The sequence below is a fragment of the Xenopus tropicalis genome, chromosome 6 (genome assembly GCF_000004195.4).
Source record: "Xenopus tropicalis strain Nigerian chromosome 6, UCB_Xtro_10.0, whole genome shotgun sequence".
NCBI lineage: Eukaryota > Metazoa > Chordata > Amphibia > Anura > Pipidae > Xenopus > Xenopus tropicalis.
Window position 1 is genome coordinate 15178681 of NC_030682.2, and position 19845 is coordinate 15198525.

Below are 19845 nucleotides of genomic sequence, written 5' to 3' on the forward strand. Positions count from 1 at the left end.
AAGCACAGAGTTGGAAAAATAGAGAAAAAATGAACTTTCTATCCTGTTGATTTGGTGCGGGGATTAGTCTCCCCTATGTACTGTAAACAGACGAGGCAAACAAAGAATTTGTGTTGCACTTTGTGCCATGGGGGGGCCATAGAATAGATAGCAAACAGTGTAAATTAGAAGGAAAGGCTGATCTATCGCAGGGACAGCAACATGAAAGCAAATATTATCATAGGGGAATCCCTTGGTTGGCTTTGTGTTCTACCAGCCCTGTCCTATTCCCGTTATCAGCGCGCCACAGTTCAGTCAATATTTGCAGCAGCTGTTTCTCTGTAGTTGATGTTGTAACGTATAAGATTCTGCTTCTATATCATGCTGTTAGCTTTATGGCTACAATACTTGCATTTGGATGAACAGTAGTGATGAGCGAATCTGTCCTGTTTCGCTTCGCTGGAAAACTTGCGAATCTTTCAAAAGATTAGCGAAACGGTGAAAAATTCGCGAAGCGGCGAAAATGACACGCGTAACAAAAATTTGTCGCCCGCATTCTTTTGACGTGTGACTATTTATTTTGTCGCCCGCGACTATTCTTTTGACGTGTGACTATTTATTTTGACGCCTGCGACTATTCTTTTGACGTGTGACTATTTATTTTGACGCCTGCGACTATTCTTTTGACGCCCGCAACAATTTTTGGATGCACAGCAAATTTTTCCATGGAACTTTTTGTTATCCATTTCGCGAAACAATCCGCCCTGCCAGCCACGTCCCCTAACCCACCCCGCAGGGTCCAGGTGAGGAACAGTCGGGTAGTGGGAGCGCCGACAATTGTCAGGTCTGGGCCGCCCACTAGGACTGGGGCCCACCGGGATTTTTCCAAGTGTCCCGGTGGCCCAGTCCAACCCTGGGGCTAAAGTTCAGTCCCTTTTATGGTACTTTCATCCCATATACCACCCCCAAGGTATTCACACCATATACCACCCCCAAGCATTACATAACTATTGACTCTGCAGTTTCTAGGCTGTACAGATACCATAAAGCTATGCCAACATAGTTGTTCCCCTGTACTAAGCACAATTCAGCAGGAACAGCCCCCTAAGTTTGCTCATAGCCTGTACAGAGAGATACCATAAAACTATGGCAGCATAGGGATTCACCTGTACTAAGCACAATTCAGCAGGAACAGCCCCCTAAGTTTGCTCATAGCCTGTACAGAGAGATACCATAAAACTATGGCAGCATAGGGATTCCCCTGTACTAAGCACAATTCAGCAGAAACAGCCCCCTAAGTTTGCTCATAGCCTGTACAGAGAGATACCATAAAACTATGGCAGCATAAGGATTCCCCTGTACTAAGCACAATTCAGCAGGAACAGCCCCCTAAGTTTGCTCATAGCCTGTACAGAGAGATACCATAAAACTATGGCAGCATAGGGATTCCCTTGTACTAAGCACAATTCAGCAGAAACAGCCCCATAAGTTTGCTCATAGCCTGTACAGAGAGATACCATAAGACTATGGCAGCATAGGGATTCCCCTGTACTAAGCACAATTCAGCAGGAACAGCCCCCTAAGTTTGCTCATAGCCTGTACAGAGAGATACCATAAAACTATGGCAGCATAGGGATTCCCCTGTACTAAGCACAATTCAGCAGGAACAGCCCCCTAAGTTTGCTCATAGCCTGTACAGAGAGATACCATAAGACTATGGCAGCATAGGGATTCCCCTGTACTAAGCACAATTCAGCAGGAACAGCCCCCTAAGTTTGCTCATAGCCTGTACAGAGGGATACCATAAAACTATGGCAGCATAGGGATTCCCCTGTACTAAGCACAATTCAGCAGGAACAGCCTCCTAAGATTGCTCATACCCTGCACAGACAAAAGCACAACAGAGCAGGATTTTTAGAGTATAATGGCCCTTCAGGCCTGAGCCATTCCTATCCAAGCTATTTAGAGAGAATACAATACCGTTTGAACCAATCAATATTTAAACAGCGTTGGTGGGAGAAGATTGAAGCACACAACATAAATCCCTTATGCGAGTTCCTTGTTGTTAACAACCCAGAGATCCACAGGCTGCAGACAGAGCGATGCAGTATATTTCCCCTTTAAAAAATGAATAAGTAATGGTCGCTGGCCCTGGATGCCACTGCGGATGAGCTTAGTTGCAAATAAATCTTTTAACAACGTAACACACACTGTTTGCAGCTACACATGTCTCTGTATTGTCCAGGCGTAAATGAGCTGTTTCTCTGCCCCCATTGCTTTCTATTGGAAGGCAGCAATTAGGAACATGGCTGACAGAAGCAGCAGATGTCCTGCATACAGAGGAGGAAGAAAACCATGGAATGATCAGGTAACACCGGGCAACCTCCAGCCGCGTTACTGTGGCCCGGCCATTAAGGAAGCTCATTCCTGTCTCTATTCATTTTTAATGAATTTATCAGTCAGCAGAATATAAAGCTGTTGACATACAGTTCATAGGAGGGTTCTATACGGCAGGGCCACCGGCGAGCATATTATTTTTCTTTATATTGTTAAGAGTTGTGTTCCATTTATTTGTTTTTAAAGAGGAACTCCACCTAAAAACGGCTTTTTGCATAGTGAAAGAAAATATGTTTAATGTGCCCTTGTTAATTACAGGAAACATCCTACACATGTATAGGGGTCATTTCCAATGATCAGGAGAAGGAAAGGTAAAAACTCAGTAAGCTTTTATCAGAAATGCCTATGTAAATACAGCCATAAGCACTCACAGAGTAACACAGGATTTCTTGTAAATATGTTCCTCTCAGAAAAATCCTTAATTCCTGGGGCCAGAGTCTTCACAGCTCTCTCCTCTCTCCCCTCTCCTATTCCCCCTCCTATAAGAATTCATAAAGCTCACTCCCCCCCCATTCCCTTAGGAATGCGTAATCTGAGCTTCCTCTCTCAGAAAAATCCTTTGTTCCCGGGGCCAGAGTCTGCAGCTCTCTCCTCTCTCCTGTTCCCCCTCCCATAAGAATTCATAAAACTCACTCCCCCCCATTCCCTTAGGAATGTGTAATCTGAGCTACCAATGGCTAGAGCTGCAGCAGGAAGCTATGAAGACCAAGCTAAAATGGCAGCTGCAATCTTAAACAAACAGAGAAAGTATCTAGGGCTCTTTACTTAGGTATGGTAAAGTTTTCTGCAGAATAAATATATTGATCTAGGTGGCACTAATGTGGCGAATCTATTGGCAGTAAAATGCCAAAATGACTTTCCTTCTCCTTTAAACCTTAAATATATAATATTAAAAGCTTATATCAATATAGGCAGCAGTGTCAGCAGAGTCACTCGACAAATGATGTTTGAATTCAAGTCAATGGCTGCAAGTCAAGTGGGCCTCCCGACACCAGCCACAGTTGGAATCCTGGAGCTACCAACAGGTCCACAGTGACAGTAGCTCCACGGTTCTCCAGCATCAATCAATAGAGTTGTGTACCATGCATCAGTAGAGGCAGGATGGCACGTTGACAACCATGTGGAGCTGCGGGATTGTGTTTGGATGAAAGTACCATAAAAGGGACTGAACCTTAGCCCCAGGGTCGGACTGGGGAAAAATCCCAGTGGGCCCCAGTCCTAGTGGGCCCCGACAATTGCCGTCGCTCCCGCTACCCGACTGTTCCTCACCTGGACCCTGTGGGGGAGGGGGGTTAGGGGGGCCCCTGTGGGGGGGGGGTCAGGGGACGTGGACTGGGGAGGGAGCCCCCGGAGAGCCCCGGAGGGCCCTGCAACCCCCCCTGTACTATTGTGGAGCTTCTGTAGCTTCATGTTGGTTGCCAATGTGCCTTCTGGTCTCTTCTGATGCACAACTATACCTTTTAATGCTGGAGAAACCACGGACCAGGCGGTGGCTCCAGAGTTCCCACAGCAGGTTGATGAATAGGCTGACCAGACTTGGTCTTGTTCTCCTTAAGTGAATTTCATGAATATTTACTCTTCACTGTGTCCATTTTAGAGTACCAGCGCTTGTGGGTGCATTTGTAAATAACCCCTTATGATTTAGCATCAACTCCTTGAAAACAAAAGGTCGGTGACATGAATATGTTGAAGCCTTCAGAGTTCTGCTAGGATTTGGGAAAAGTAACCAGGATTGTTCCCCAAACTTGAGCTACCTCTTCTGATCCATGAACAGCAGCCAGTCAGGAGATACGTCTTCTAAAGAGTAATGAGTCCTGACCGAAGTTGGTCAGAGATCAATAATGTAATTGGATATCAGTTGTATGCTCACTGTACGGCAGAGACATTTGTTACGGAAGGCAGGAATCACACGTCGGGCTAACATGTCTAGAAGTGTGAGTGCTGCTTGCCCCAAATAATGCAATCTATTCTGTGCAAACCCAGCACGCCAATCCATTTATTAATTATCATTGGTCTCAGCTTTTTATTTTCATATTTCTTATAGGTGTAAATGAAAGAGAGAGTGGCGCAAAAGGAAAACTCTACCACTAAACAATGTAGGTCTCTATAAAAATATTAATTCTACTGGCCAGCAGCGGTGGTAACAGAAGGGAATCATACAACTGCCCCTTCTACCCCTTACAATCGGTATCATTTTGGCATCTTGCTAATAAATAGTGATGAGTGAATCTGTCCCGTTTCGCTAAGCCAAAAAAATTTGCGGATCTTTCAAAAGATTTGTGAAACAGCAAAAATGTCGCTTGCAATAAAAATTGTCGCCCATGGCTATTTTTTTGTCGCAAGGCTATTCTTTTGTCGCCCGCGGCTATTCTTTTGTCGCCCGCGCCTATTATTTTGTCACACGGCTATTCTCTTGTCGCCCGTGGCTATTTTATTGTCGGCCATGGCTATTTTTTTGTCGCAAGGCTATTTTTTGGTCGCCAGGCTATTCTTTTGTCGCCCGCGGCTATTATTTTGTCACACGGCTATTCTTTTGTCGCCCGCGGCTATTATTTTGTCGCCCGCGGCTATTATTTTGTCGCACGGCTATTCTCTTGTCGCCCGCGGCTATTCTTTTGTCGCCTGTGGCTATTCTTTTGTCGCCCATGGCTATTTTTTTGTCGCAAGGCTATTTTTTGGTCGCAAGGCTATTCTTTTGTCGCCCGTGGCTATTCTTTTGTTGCTTGTGGCTATTCTTTTGTCGCCCGCTGCTATTCTTTTGTCGCGGGTGACAATTTTTGGACGCTGGGCGAATTTTTCCTGCCGCGAATCCATGCCTGGCGAAACATTTTGCCCATAACTACTAATAGATAGTTGCACCATGTCTGGCCAAATGGGATGATCCTTCCACACAGAAGATGTTCTTCCCCTGTTCACTAATATGTGTGTAATGCACCAAAACCAAGGAGACCTATAAGTTCTCAGGGCTCCGTAGGATTCTCACCCAAGGGTCTAGGCCAGATTCTATCAAAGGGTCATTCTCCAATTGAATGGGACAATCCGAGATAAACTGGGGCTTCAGTTGTAGTAAAATTTACTTTTATGGTGGGTTATTACATGGACACTGGTGCACTATGAGTCTCAGATGTAAAAACAGGCTTTGTTATAAATCTTCCTTCCCAGTAAATTGGAGAAAAGAACCGAGCGGAATGAGGTGACGCTCACGCCTGAGAGACAGCAAACACAGAAGGGCCACGGAGATGAACGAAAAAAGAGAGAGAGAGAAAATATTTGAATAAGATAATTTAATATTGATATTGCCCTAATGAGATCACTTTCCAGTAATATTAGTTCTGACTTTCCTAAGCGGCATAAATGTCTGCACTGATGTAAATCATAATATCCTCGCGACCTTCACTGCGCTCTTCCTGTCTCGTACACCGGGGCCCTCATTCTCGATGGGGGGGGGGGTCTAACTTGTTTTGGACATCTTATTTTTTCTTCAAATATGTACTGAAAAGTCTATTTTCTATAAATATTGTATAAAGGCTCTCCCTACTCTCCCTACTCTGACTGGACAGTGCTGAATTGTGGGCTTAGAATGGACAAGACTTTAGTGGGAAGTGCGCAGAGTCTAAAGAGATTGGGGTAGTTGCCAGAACTGGGTGTATCCTGCCAGGGATGTGGACTAACATTCCAGTTTTTCACTGTTTTCCATGTACCCCCTGCTGTAAATGATAAGGATATTAGCAGTCACTGAGGGGTTCTGTGCCCATATAAAGGCACAAGGCTGCAGGCTGAGTTATACAGGGAACTCTGAGTATCACTCATGTATTATAAGGGATAATGTACCCCCTACTGTAAATGATAAGGATATTAGCAGTCACTGAGGGGTTCTGTGCCCATATAAAGGCACAAGGCTGCAGGCTGAGTTATACAGGGAACTCTGAGTATCACTCATGTATTATAAGGGATAATGTACCCCCTACTGTAAATGATAAGGATATTAGCAGTCACTGAGGAGTCATGTGACGTGATATAATTTAGGAATAATGTAATGTTATTATTGGTTACCAAGGAGTTCCATTGCCATATAAAAACATGAGGCTGAAGTTGAGTGCTATAATAAAGGTCATGGAACTCTAAGCATCGAAGCATCATGTACTGAGGTATTTTTTCATTTATTGCCAGATAAGTCAGATCTCTAATACACAGGGATATGACTTGGTGGCAATAAGCCACACCAGGGAGCTCTTGGCAGTTTTGGTAGTAGAGAGACAGGACAACCTGGCACTAACAGCACAATGTCTTCACCTATTTAGCTCCAACAAATATACTTGAGGGAAAACAAAATCCATCAGTCCCTGCCCCAATGAGCTTACAATCTAAGGTCCCTATCACATTCCCATCAGCCCCTGCCCCAGTGGAGCTTACAATCTAAGGTCCCTATCACATTCCCATCAGTCCCTGCCCCAGTGGAGCTTACAATCTAAGGTCCCTATCACATTCCCATCAGCCCCTGCCCCAGTGTAGCTTACAATCTAAGGTTCCTATCACATTCCCATCAGCCCCTGTCCCAGTGAGCTTACAATCTAAGGCCCCTATCACATTCCCATCAGTCCCTGCCCCAGTGGAGCTTACAATCTAAGGTCCCTATCACATTCCCATCAGTCCCTGCCCCAGTGAGCTTACAATCTAAGGTCCCTATCCCATTCCCATCAGCCCCTGCCCCAGGGGAGCTTACAGTCTAAGGTCCCTATCACATTCCCATCAGTCCCTGCCCCAGTGGAGCTTACAATCTAAGGTCCCTATCACATTCCCATCAGTCCCTGCCCCAGTGGAGCTTACAATCTAAGGTCCCTATCACATTCCCATCAGTCCCTGCCCCAGTGGAGCTTACAATCTAAGGTCCCTATCACATTCCCATCAGTCCCTGCCCCAATGAGCTTACAATCTAAGGTCCCTATCACATTCCCATCAGTCCCCGCCCCAGTGAGCTTACAATTTAAGGTCCCTATCACATTCCCATCAGTCCCTGCCCCAGTGGAGCTTACAATCTAAGGTCCCTATCACATTTCCATCAGCCCCTGCCCCAGTGAGCATACAATCTAAGGTCCCTATCACATTCCCATCAGCCCCTGCCCCAGTGGAGCTTACAATCTAAGGTCCCTATCACATTCCCATCAGTCCCCGCCCCAGTGAGCTTACAATCTAAGGTCCCTATCACATTCCCATCAGTCCCCGCCCCAGTGAGCTTACATTCTAAGGTCCCTATCACATTCCCATCAGTCCCTGCCCCAGTGAGCTTACAATCTAAGGTCCCTATCACATTCCCATCAGTCCCTGCCCCAGTGGAGCTTACAATCTAAGGTCCCTATCACATTCCCATCAGTCCCTGCCCCAGTGGAGCTTACAATCTAAGGTCCCTATCACATTCCCATCAGTCCCTGCCCCAGTGGAGCTTACAATCTAAGGTCCCTATCACATTCCCATCAGCCCCTGCCCCAGTGTAGCTTACAATCTAAGGTCCCTATCCCATTCCCATCAGCCCCTGCCCCAGTGGAGCTTACAGTCTAAGGTCCCTATCACATTCCCATCAGTCCCTGCCCCAGTGGAGCTTACAATCTAAGGTCCCTATCACATTCCCATCAGTCCCTGCCCCAGTGGAGCTTACAATCTAAGGTCCCTATCACATTCCCATCAGTCCCTGCCCCAGTGGAGCTTACAATCTAAGGTCCCTATCACATTCCCATCAGTCCCTGCCCCAATGAGCTTACAATCTAAGGTCCCTATCACATTCCCATCAGTCCCTGCCCCAGTGAGCTTACAATTTAAGGTCCCTATCACATTCCCATCAGTCCCTGCCCCAGTGGAGCTTACAATCTAAGGTCCCTATCACATTTCCATCAGCCCCTGCCCCAGTGAGCTTACAATCTAAGGTCCCTATCACATTCCCATCAGCCCCTGCCCCAGTGAGCTTACAATCTAAGGTCCCTATCACATTCCCATCAGTCCCCGCCCCAGTGAGCTTACATTCTAAGGTCCCTATCACATTCCCATCAGTCCCTGCCCCAGTGAGCTTACAATCTAAGGTCCCTATCACATTCCCATCAGTCCCTGCCCCAGTGGAGCTTACAATCTAAGGTCCCTATCACATTCCCATCAGTCCCTGCCCCAGTGGAGCTTACAATCTAAGGTCCCTATCACATTTCCATCAGCCCCTGCCCCAGTGAGCTTACAATCTAAGGTCCCTATCACATTCCCATCAGTCCCTGCCCCAGTGGAGCTTACAATCTAAGGTCCATATTACATTCCCATCAGTCCCTGCCCCAGTGGAGCTTACAATCTAAGGCCCCTATCACATTCCCATCAGTCCCTGCCCCAGTGGAGCTTACAATCTAAGGTCCCTATCACATTCCCATCAGCCCCTGCCCCAGTGAGCTTACAATCTAAGGTCCCTATCACATTCCCATCAGTCCCTGCCCCAGTGGAGCTTACAATCTAAGGTCCCTATCACATTCCCATCAGTCCCTGCCCCAGTGGAGCTTACAATCTAAGGCCCCTATCACATTCCCATCAGTCCCTGCCCCAGTGGAGCTTACAATCTAAGGTCCCTATCACATTCCCATCAGCCCCTGCCCCAGTGAGCTTACAATCTAAGGTCCCTATCACATTCCCATCAGTCCCTGCCCCAGTGGAGCTTACAATCTAAGGTCCCTATCACATTCCCATCAGCCCCTGCCCCAGTGAGCTTACAATCTAAGGTCCCTATCACATTCCCATCAGCCCCTGCCCCAGTGAGCTTACAATCTAAGGTCCCTATCACATTCCCATCAGTCCCTGCCCCAGTGAGCTTACAATTTAAGGTCCCTATCACATTCCCATCAGCCCCTGCCCCAGTGAGCTTACAATCTAAGGTCCCTATCACATTCCCATCAGTCCCTGCCCCAGTGAGCTTACAATCTAAGGTCCCTATCACATTCCCATCAGTCCCTGCCCCAGTGAGCTTACAATCTAAGGTCCCTATCACATTGCCATCATTTCCCGCCCCAGTGGAACTTACAATCTATTATATTGCCCACACTGGGGTCAATTTAATCAGGAGCCAATGAACTCGCCCGTATGTTTCTTGCATGTGGGAGGAATCCGTAGAACCCAGAGACATCTCTACTCGGCTCACATGGTTATTACAATGAGTGTATATTGGTGGTAGAGAAACAAAGAGACAGAGATAAAGCCCATTCTTTGTAATGATCAGTACAAGGAGTCCATTACGGATCTGCTTATTAAACTTAAGGAAAGAAAATGAAATTGGATTCTTTGTTCATCCTTGGCCAACAAAAAGGTATTTCTTCCCTTTACAGATTGCGCACATTATCTTGAAAGGCCAATTTATTTTGCCCGGAGAGCGCGTCTTGTCGAAGAGAGAAGCCCGCGCTGCATTCCCACTCAATCGGTTACGTATATTTTCCACGTTGATGCAATTAAATGATTTGTGACTGTGTGTCATTCCTCAAACAAGAAGTGTGTGTTGGCCCCGTGTTGCAGGAGTTCTAACGTAATTAATTATATGCTGAGATCGACTTAACTGCCGCTATCGATTTTGCTTCGGCTTCTCTTCGCTTGCGTCTACTTAGGCTCTTCCTCCAGTCTGAAAACAAAGTTTGTTGCTGCTGCGAGTTCTAAATGTGTGTATTGTTAATGGGCCAAGAAACAAAAAAAAAAAACGTATTCAAAAAGGTGGTGGTGGGGGGGGGGGGGGGTTGTGGGAGCATTGCCAAGGCTAAGTAAAATGGAAGCATAATGGAAGTGCAACTGATCTGGCCAAATTAAAGGGGAACTCCACTCAAACACAACTTGAGCTTTTAAAAGTAAACATAATATCAAGCAGCTTCGCAATATTCATCAATTAATAAATCTGCAGCCTTTTCATGATGTTTAATGTAATAATCTGGTTTGGAACAGTTCCCTAAGCCCCGCCCCCTGTTCCCCTGCTGATCTGGCTGGCTACTTTGTGACTCAAATAAAATGTAACAGTAGTCGCCTGTCCTCAGCCTGCCTTCAGCCTGCCTCCTCCCAATCCCACAATGCCCTGCACACGTGATGTCAATAAGGAAAGGAACATCCCAGTGCAATGCATTGTGGGTTGTGTAGTTCCTGCATGCTGTCTGTAAGCTGTGGAGAAGTTGTTACAATTTGTAACATCAGTGTTTTAGTCCCTCCTCCCCTGCCTGGGTTTCAAATGATGCAGAAAGAGAACTGTTTTGCAGCTGGATTTCAGCATATAAAAATGGTATTTATTCCTACTTTTTGAAGGAACAGATTACAGGGATAGGGATATTAGGGGTTTCTGTGTTCATTTTGGTTTGGAAGCCATAGTTCCCCTACACTACAACATAGAAAAGAGGGGCCATTGATCAATGCACATTCCCTGGTCCCATTTTATTAGTAATTTGGTATCTGCTCAAGTGCATGTATCTTCAAAAACAGGGGGGTTTAGCTACAAATTTATGACCATAATATTGTCAAGCTTACGTACCTACATCAATGTCTTGGTCAGGAAACACTTTTCCCAAGAAATGGAAACCACGCAGGAAGGTGCCAGACAGGGAAAAGTATGGAAAGAGGTGAATAGTTAGAACCACCATGTAGGGTTTACCATGATATGGTTGGGTGGCGTGACAATTTTATTTTTATAATTTTTCCAAGTATAGTTTATACTTTAAGCTGTGGCCATTATACAATCGCCATGGGCTGCCAGTATTTCTTTCTAGAGAGGAATCCTTGGGGTTGTAGGTTGGGGGTAAATCTAAGTGGGGTAAGGCCATCTTGACCTACCCTGGCCAATATCATTTTTAATACATTGTCAACAATAGACTCCCCCAGTGGTCGGTTCAATACAATGGATATAGAGCAAAAAATGTTAGTGTTCCTCAACACTAAGCTGGTTGTACAATGGCTATTGTCATTACTGACCAAGAAACCAAAAGAAAAGCCCTCAGCAGATGCCTTCTAAAAAGTTCCACCATTGTATCCTCTAACCTGTACAGATTCCATATATTTCCCAAGAAATGCTCCGATGATTCGACATTAGATACTGACTTTTGGTTTCATCACTGCCCAAGGCCTGTGTTTTGGGGCCAGCCAGGTTCCAGTTTGCCACCCTCAGTTAGTAAGCAAATTAGAACAAAGCCTACAACCCTACAACTCTCAATACAAGGGCTTTACTACTCCATTAACTACAATACATTGTAGTAAGCAACAGTCATAAACCTCAATAAAGAATGGGTTTAGAAATATTGTACATGTATGTTAAACATGTATGTTTTGGGCTTCAGTACAAACCCAAGGCCCCCACAGCCCTTTAGCAGGGAAGGTCTGTGCCCCTGAAGATGCCCCAGTAGCCCCCAATATTATTTTCTGCTGATTCCCAGTACATACTCTATGCTGCTGTCACTTACCTGGGCTTAGGGACCGACGCACAATATATAATATATGTACATTGCATTCAATGTTAATGGGCTTCTCAACAGCAGCCCAGAGCACACTGAGCACGTGCAGTGCCACTGACACACAAACAATGTTCTAACAAGATCCAAGACGCTGTGGACAGTTTCAAAAGCATGGAGCATTACTGTTATAGAGATGCTGGACCTTTGGGCCCGTACAGTAAGTTGGTAAATAAAAAAACAGTACTTATTTTAGGATGCTGTTATCTTTTAATGTAAATAGAATAAAAGGCCAAGAGCAGCATATTTCTTTAAATACCTTTTATAAGACAGTTGATTCCCCGTGTCGCCGTACCTCCACCCTGGCTTTATTCCTGCATTCTAATACACAATTAATTTTGCTCTAAGCATTCTACTTGCATCCCATCAGCGGCGCAGAATTCTGTCATTGTGAAACTGCCTCAAGGGCTCCCTTCCCTGTCTCCCCGACTCCACTTAGTACAATAGGTGTTTGACAAAACACATTGATTATTAAACTTCCCAAGACAAGGTTGCATTAACGTTAATTCAGAACGTTCCATTCCCTTCCATAAGTAAAGAAAAATTGCATATTTATGAAGTTGGATTTTTACACGCGATCCAGCCTTTCACATTACAATGCTTAAAAGCCCCATTATTTCCCTGTATGCGCTGAAGGATACCCGCAGCTGTTTGCCTGAATTTGATGAGGTCGCTTTGTTAGCCAAAGTATTGTCTCTGGTGTCCAATGCGGTATTTATAAATAAAACATTCCGTGATGGTGGATTTAACAAATGGAATAACTGCAATAATGCGGCCACCTGATTCCCATTGGTTCTAGATCTTTTCTATTACAGATTTGTTTTGCGTAGTGATTAGAAATGGAAGGCAGAATGCATATGGGGAGGGGGGGCTGCTCAGTGGCGTAATGTTAAAAGCAAAATTTGAAGGGCATGTAAAAAGGAGCTGTTGGGATGTCCAGTCTTCACATTTTTAACTGTTGCGCTACAACTCCAAATAGCATAGGAGTAGGATAATAGCCTCTGGGAAGGGACTGGGGCTGTGGGATAGCAGGTATAGTAGGGAGAGATGGTGCCTATAGTAGCAGTGGGGGGATAATAGCCTCTGGGAAGGGACTGGGGCTGTGGGATAGCAGGTATAGTAGGGAGAGATGGTACCTATAGTAGCAGTGGGGGGATAATAGCCTCTGGGAAGGGACTGGGGCTGTGGGATAGCAGGTATAGTAGGGAGAGATGGTGCCTATAGTAGCAGTGGGGGGATAATAGCCTCTGGGAAGGGACTGGGGCTGTGGGATAGCAGGTATAGTAGGGAGAGATGGTGCCTATAGTAGCAGTGGGGGGATAATAGCCTCTGGGAAGGGACTGGGGCTGTGGGATAGCAGGTATAGTAGGGAGAGATGGTGCCTATAGTAGCAGTGGGATAATAGCCTCTGGGAAGGGACTGGGGCTGTGGGATAGCAGGTATAGTAGGGAGAGATGGTGCCTATAGTAGCAGTGGGGGGATAATAGCCTCTGGGAAGGCACTGGGGCTGTGGGATAGCAGGTATAGTAGGGAGAGATGGTGCCTATAGTAGCAGTGGGGGGATAATAGCCTCTGGGAAGGGACTGGGGCTGTGGGATAGCAGGTATAGTAGGGAGAGATGGTGCCTATAGTAGCAGTGGGATAATAGCCTCTGGGAAGGGACTGGGGCTGTGGGATAGCAGGTATAGTAGGGAGAGATGGTGCCTATAGTAGCAGTGGGATAATAGCCTCTGGGAAGGGACTGGGGCTGTGGGATAGCAGGTATAGTAGGGAGAGATGGTGCCTATAGTAGCAGTGGGGGGATAATAGCCTCTGGGAAGGGACTGGGGCTGTGGGATAGCAGGTATAGTAGGGAGAGATGGTGCCTATAGTAGCAGTGGGGGGATAATAGCCTCTGGGAAGGGACTGGGGCTGTGGGATAGCAGGTATAGTAGGGAGAGATGGTGCCTATAGTAGCAGTGGGGGGATAATAGCCTCTGGGAAGGGACTGGGGCTGTGGGATAGCAGGTATAGTAGGGAGAGATGGTGCCTATAGTAGCAGTGGGATAATAGCCTCTGGGAAGGGACTGGGGCTGTGGGATAGCAGGTATAGTAGGGAGAGATGGTGCCTATAGTAGCAGTGGGGGGATAATAGCCTCTGGGAAGGCACTGGGGCTGTGGGATAGCAGGTATAGTAGGGAGAGATGGTGCCTATAGTAGCAGTGGGGGGATAATAGCCTCTGGGAAGGGACTGGGGCTGTGGGATAGCAGGTATAGTAGGGAGAGATGGTGCCTATAGTAGCAGTGGGATAATAGCCTCTGGGAAGGGACTGGGGCTGTGGGATAGCAGGTATAGTAGGGAGAGATGGTGCCTATAGTAGCAGTGGGGGGATAATAGCCTCTGGGAAGGCACTGGGGCTGTGGGATAGCAGGTATAGTAGGAAGAGATGGTGCCTATAGTAGCAGTGGGGGGATAATAGCCTCTGGGAAGGGACTGGGGCTGTGGGATAGCAGGTATAGTAGCGAGAGATGGTGCCTATAGTAGCAGTGGGGGGATAATAGCCTCTGGGAAGGGACTGGGGCTGTGGGATAGCAGGTATAGTAGGGAGAGATGGTGCCTATAGTAGCAGTGGGATAATAGCCTCTGGGAAGGGACTGGGGCTGTGGGATAGCAGGTATAGTAGGGAGAGATGGTGCCTATAGTAGCAGTGGGGGGATAATAGCCTCTGGGAAGGCACTGGGGCTGTGGGATAGCAGGTATAGTAGGAAGAGATGGTGCCTATAGTAGCAGTGGGGGGATAATAGCCTCTGGGAAGGGACTGGGGCTGTGGGATAGCAGGTATAGTAGGGAGAGATGGTGCCTATAGTAGCAGTGGGGGGGATAATAGCCTCTGGGAAGGGACTGGGGCTGTGGGATAGCAGGTATAGTAGGGAGAGATGGTGCCTATAGTAGCAGTGGGATAATAGCCTCTGGGAAGGGACTGGGGCTGTGGGATAGCAGGTATAGTAGGGAGAGATGGTGCCTATAGTAGCAGTGGGGGGATAATAGCCTCTGGGAAGGGACTGGGGCTGTGGGATAGCAGGTATAGTAGGGAGAGATGGTGCCTATAGTAGCAGAGGGGGGATAATTGCCTTTGACCATGCTCTGCCCAAACATCAGTATCCATTGGGGCCTGTCTTTCTTTGGTCCTTCTTAAGGAGAGCACCATTAGAAAAGTTTCTTATTCTTCTTCTGAAATATTCTTCCTACTATAAGCTGGTCATCAGAACTGAACAACAGGCGGTGCTGTAGTTTCAATGTAATTCTATAAACAAAGTAAAAATTGCTAATATCGTAAGTGTTAAAAGACCACTCTGTGCATGTTTGCATGACATTTTTGAGAGTTTAGATCTCCTTTATATGTGAAGAAATCATTATTACTTTGTCCTTAGTGTCGAAGAGACAAATCTGAAAGTTGGATTTGTCAACCTGGAAAACTTTAGTCAACTCCTAATATTCACTTGATGGCTTTGATTCTCCTGCTCGTATCCGTTTGAATCATTAATGGTTTTCTTTCCATTCTCCAGCCCTCGCCCTTTCTTTCCCCCCACTGTACTATAACACAAGTGTATGTGCATTAGGCTCCCTTTGTATTTATTATTATTAATTCCCGGCTAATTTTCTAAACGCTCTGTTGTACATCTTGTGCCCGTACAATGGCATCTCGCTGTGGTTTTTAGCCGGAGCCATTAAATAGATCCGCACAGAATCGCTATTGTCGTTGTTATTCTTAAACCATTTTGCTCTTTCATCTATTCACTGTGATCACATTGTGCCGTGCTGTTTCGCTATAATATATAGAATTATTCTTTCATCTTCTGAAGAGCATGGTATGACATTGAAATTATTGATTGACACATAGCGAGGAAAAAGCATAAAGCGCAACATATTTCTTAGGCTTTTAATTTATGTACCAGCAGCTAAGTACTTACACTGATATAATGCCCAATTGCATCAATGTTAAACTTGCAGTCTTAAAGAGACCCTGAAGCTACAGCTCCATATTCTTTTTTGAACTGGTCTGTCAGAGCCAAGGTTGTTTGCTGGGAAGCTCAGTGTTAGGGAGCACAGAACATAATTCCATCATGATATTTATGGGGTACGTTTTAATTAGAAATGACACTGTGTACATAACAATATAATTCACTCATTAAAGTTGTATTTACTCCCATGTAACTGGAGGAGTCCCAAGCTGGACTTGGATTTCTTACTATTGAGTGCTATTCTGATACCTACTGGGAGCTGCTATCTTGCTCCCTTCCCATTGTTCTGCTGATTGGCTGCTGGGGGTGAGGGGGGGTGGGATATCACTCCAACTTGCAGCGCAGCAGTAAAGTGTGCCTGAGTCTGAGCTTTCAGAAAGAGCCAGCGCTGCAAAATTATATAAGCTACTGTATTGTTTCTCCTACTCAGTGTATCTGGATGAATCATGGTCAGACTTGGTTGTTTTATTATTGAGTGCTATTTTCATATCTACCACTAGGTGGGAAACATTTTTAGCGGTACAGGTGTCAGGTAGCTGCTATATTGTTACCTGCACATTGGCTGCTGGAGGGGTGGAAGGGAGGGGGTTGACCACTTCAACTTGCAGCACAGCAGTAAAGAGAGACTGAAGTTTATCAAAGCACAAGTAACATGGCTGAGGTCACCTGGGAAACTAAAGGTGGCCATACACGTACCAGTTACAATTTTTCCTGTGACCATTGGACAATTCTTTTGACATGGGCGACAATTCTTTTGATGCATGACAATTCTCTTGATGCAAAGACCCCCCCCACCTATGATGCTCAAAACACGTTGGGTATATATGCAATTTTCCTGTGGGTTAATGCTGAATAAACTTTTATGGTGTTCCCTGTGTTTGGAAGTGTGTGTGATATTGGAGGCTTTCGGGTATCCCCCCCCCCTCACAGTGAGCCCCCGCCATTATCTTCTTACGTAAATAGATGTGCCACCCTAACACTGGTGTTATATATGTATTTTCCTGTAACAACTGTAAATACAACATGAAACAAGTCAAGGAAGTTATTTATTTATTGTCGGACCGGATAAAATATCGTATAATCGATTCTGCAATTTAACATGAAATTTGCAGCTCCCAAAGGTGACAGTCCCCACCCAGGCTCCGGCAATGTGGCACCCTTGGTGATTTGTCAAAGCAACTTACTTATTATAGAATAGATTTAAAGTGCCAGGCCCTCATTTTTATTGATTTCCTGTATTGTGCCCACCAGCAATGACAGGGCAACCTTGCCGCTCGCAATCTGCTACAAATATAACATTAAAGGGAAATGTCAGGCAAGCGGCGCACCGGTTGCTGTTCCTCCGCGCACTGCAGCAATATTGTACCCAGGACAGAGTAGCAATGTATAATTAATGCAAAGTATGTCATCTCTCATCTCATTCTCCTTATACATAACACTGACCTTTACAGATCTTTCCGAGTGGCTATTTTAAAGCAGTAGCTTGTGGTGTTTGTGCCCGGCCGGCACTGATTGGCAAAGTCTAACGCTTTGTTCTCTTTTCTAAGGAGTACCACTAAAGCACCCCATCTGTTTGCACGGCCGCCAAATCATAACTCACTTTGTACAATTTACTATGGAACTTATTAAAAATTCACAAGCTTCTGCTTCTTGTGGTCTGAGAAGCCTCCCTCATGTTGGTAAATATATAATGTAACCAGAACCCCTCAGTGACTGCTAATATCCTTATCATTTACAGTAGGGGGTACATTATCCCTTATAATACATGAGTGATACTCAGAGTTCCCTGTATAACTCAGCCTGCAGCCTTGTGCCTCTATATGGGCACAGAACCCCTCAGTGACTGCTAATATCCTTATCATTTACAGTAGGGGGTACATTATCCCTTATAATACATGAGTGATACTCAGAGTTCCCTGTATAACTCAGCCTGCAGCCTTGTGCCTTTATATGGGCACAGAACCCCTCAGTGACTGCTAATATCCTTATCATTTACAGTAGGGGGTACATTATCCCTTATAATACATGAGTGATACTCAGAGTTCCCTGTATAACTCAGCCTGCAGCCTTGTGCCTTTATATGGGCACAGAACCCCTCAGTGACTGCTAATATCCTTATCATTTACAGTAGGGGGTACATTATTCAGGGGTCAGGAGTGAGAATGAAGGCGAGGCACTGAGTGCTATTATTCTTCACAAAGAACAATGGCCTATATATTATTCTTTCTCAAATGCTCATCTTTAGCTGATGTATTTTTTGCAATCATTTTGATGTGAAATCCGACATGAACTTTTTTTTTTTTTTTTTTAGAGAGGACTCAATAAATGTTCTCATTTCAGAAAATACTAGGATCGTTTTTTGGAAAATAAAACAAAGCATTTCCAGTAAGGTGCTCTTTCTTTTATTGATGTTAAATGTATCCCTTAAGAGAATCTCTGATATATTTAGTTCTTGCTAGTAATTTAGAGAGCAATAATTCTTAATAATCATAGAAAAGGGCATCTTCCAAGGGTGGAATTACAGATGGAGCAGACCTTATTGATTTATTTGGCACACACTACAGTGGCATAGAGCAATCCCCGGGGGCCTGGATCATGGGCTACTGCCAGGGCCTGTAAGTGCCCAAGGATATTTTGCCACGGGGGTGCCCAACATGTTGATGGTACCCCACTGACACAATGGGGACACTTTTATGGAAGATAAAATAACCCAAGTCGTGGGTCATGGGCCCCAAAAGTGTGTGTGCATTTCCCTGTGAGTGAGCCACCAACGACAGGGCACTGGCAAACGTACAAGTACTGTCTTTTGCAAGGAGAGATACTTGGTACAAAGTAGGACTACCTGGGGTAATAGGCAGGGGCGGGCCAAGCCGACTGGGCCCCTAGGCAATCCGGTCGGCCAACTACGCCCACCTCCCCGCCCCCCCGAACGGCGCATGCGCGCCAAAGCACAGGAGGTGGTGCAGGGGGGGCGGGGCGATTAGATCGGTCATTGCCTCTGCCGCTAATGACAAGCGGCGGAGGCAATGACAAAATAGCACTAGGGGTAGGCAGGAGAGGCTCCTACCTGGCACCCCTCAATCGTTGCGCCCTAGGCAGCTGCCTCTTCTGCCTACCCCTAGTTCCGGCCCTGGTAATAGGGGCTCTTGGGAATGGACATATTACATGGAACTGAACTTTATTCAAAGACCTTAAATCTGCTAAAAATCATATAAATATGGAATAAACCCAATGGGATTGTTCTGCCCCCAATAAGGGGTAATTATATCTTAGTTGGGATCAAGTACAGGTACTTTTTTATTATTACAGAGAAAAGGGAATCATTTAACCATTAAATAAACCCAATAGGACTGTTCTGCCCCCAATAAGGGGTAATTATATCTTAGTTGGGATCAAGTACAGGTACTGTTTTATTATTACAGAGAAAAGGGAATCATTTAACCATTAAATAAACCCAATAGGACTGTTCTGCCCCCAATAAGGGGTAATTATATCTTAGTTGGGATCAAGTACAGGTACTGTTTTATTATTACAGAGAAAAGGGAATCATTTAACCATTAAATAAACCCAATAGGGCTGTTCTGCCCCCAATAAGGGGTAATTATATCTTAGTTGGGATCAAGTACAGGTACTGTTTTATTATTACAGAGAAAAAGGAAACCATTTTTAAAAATGTGTATTATTTGAATAGAATGGAGTCTATGGGAGATGGCCTTTCAATAATTCGGAAATTTCCGGATGATGGATTTCCAGATAAGGGGTCTGATACCTTTACATGAAACTGCACTTTATTCAAAGACTTTTGTTAGTTAGCCAATCAGAGCAGAGAGCATTTCTGCTAGTGAGTTAGAACTCCATGAATCCCCATTGCAGAACTATGTCATTGTATTAGATGTCAGTTGCACTTTTCTCTTTCTGTATAATGTACATTATTGCTGCAAATCTCTACTTATTGAAAACTCTTAATGTGTATCCTTTA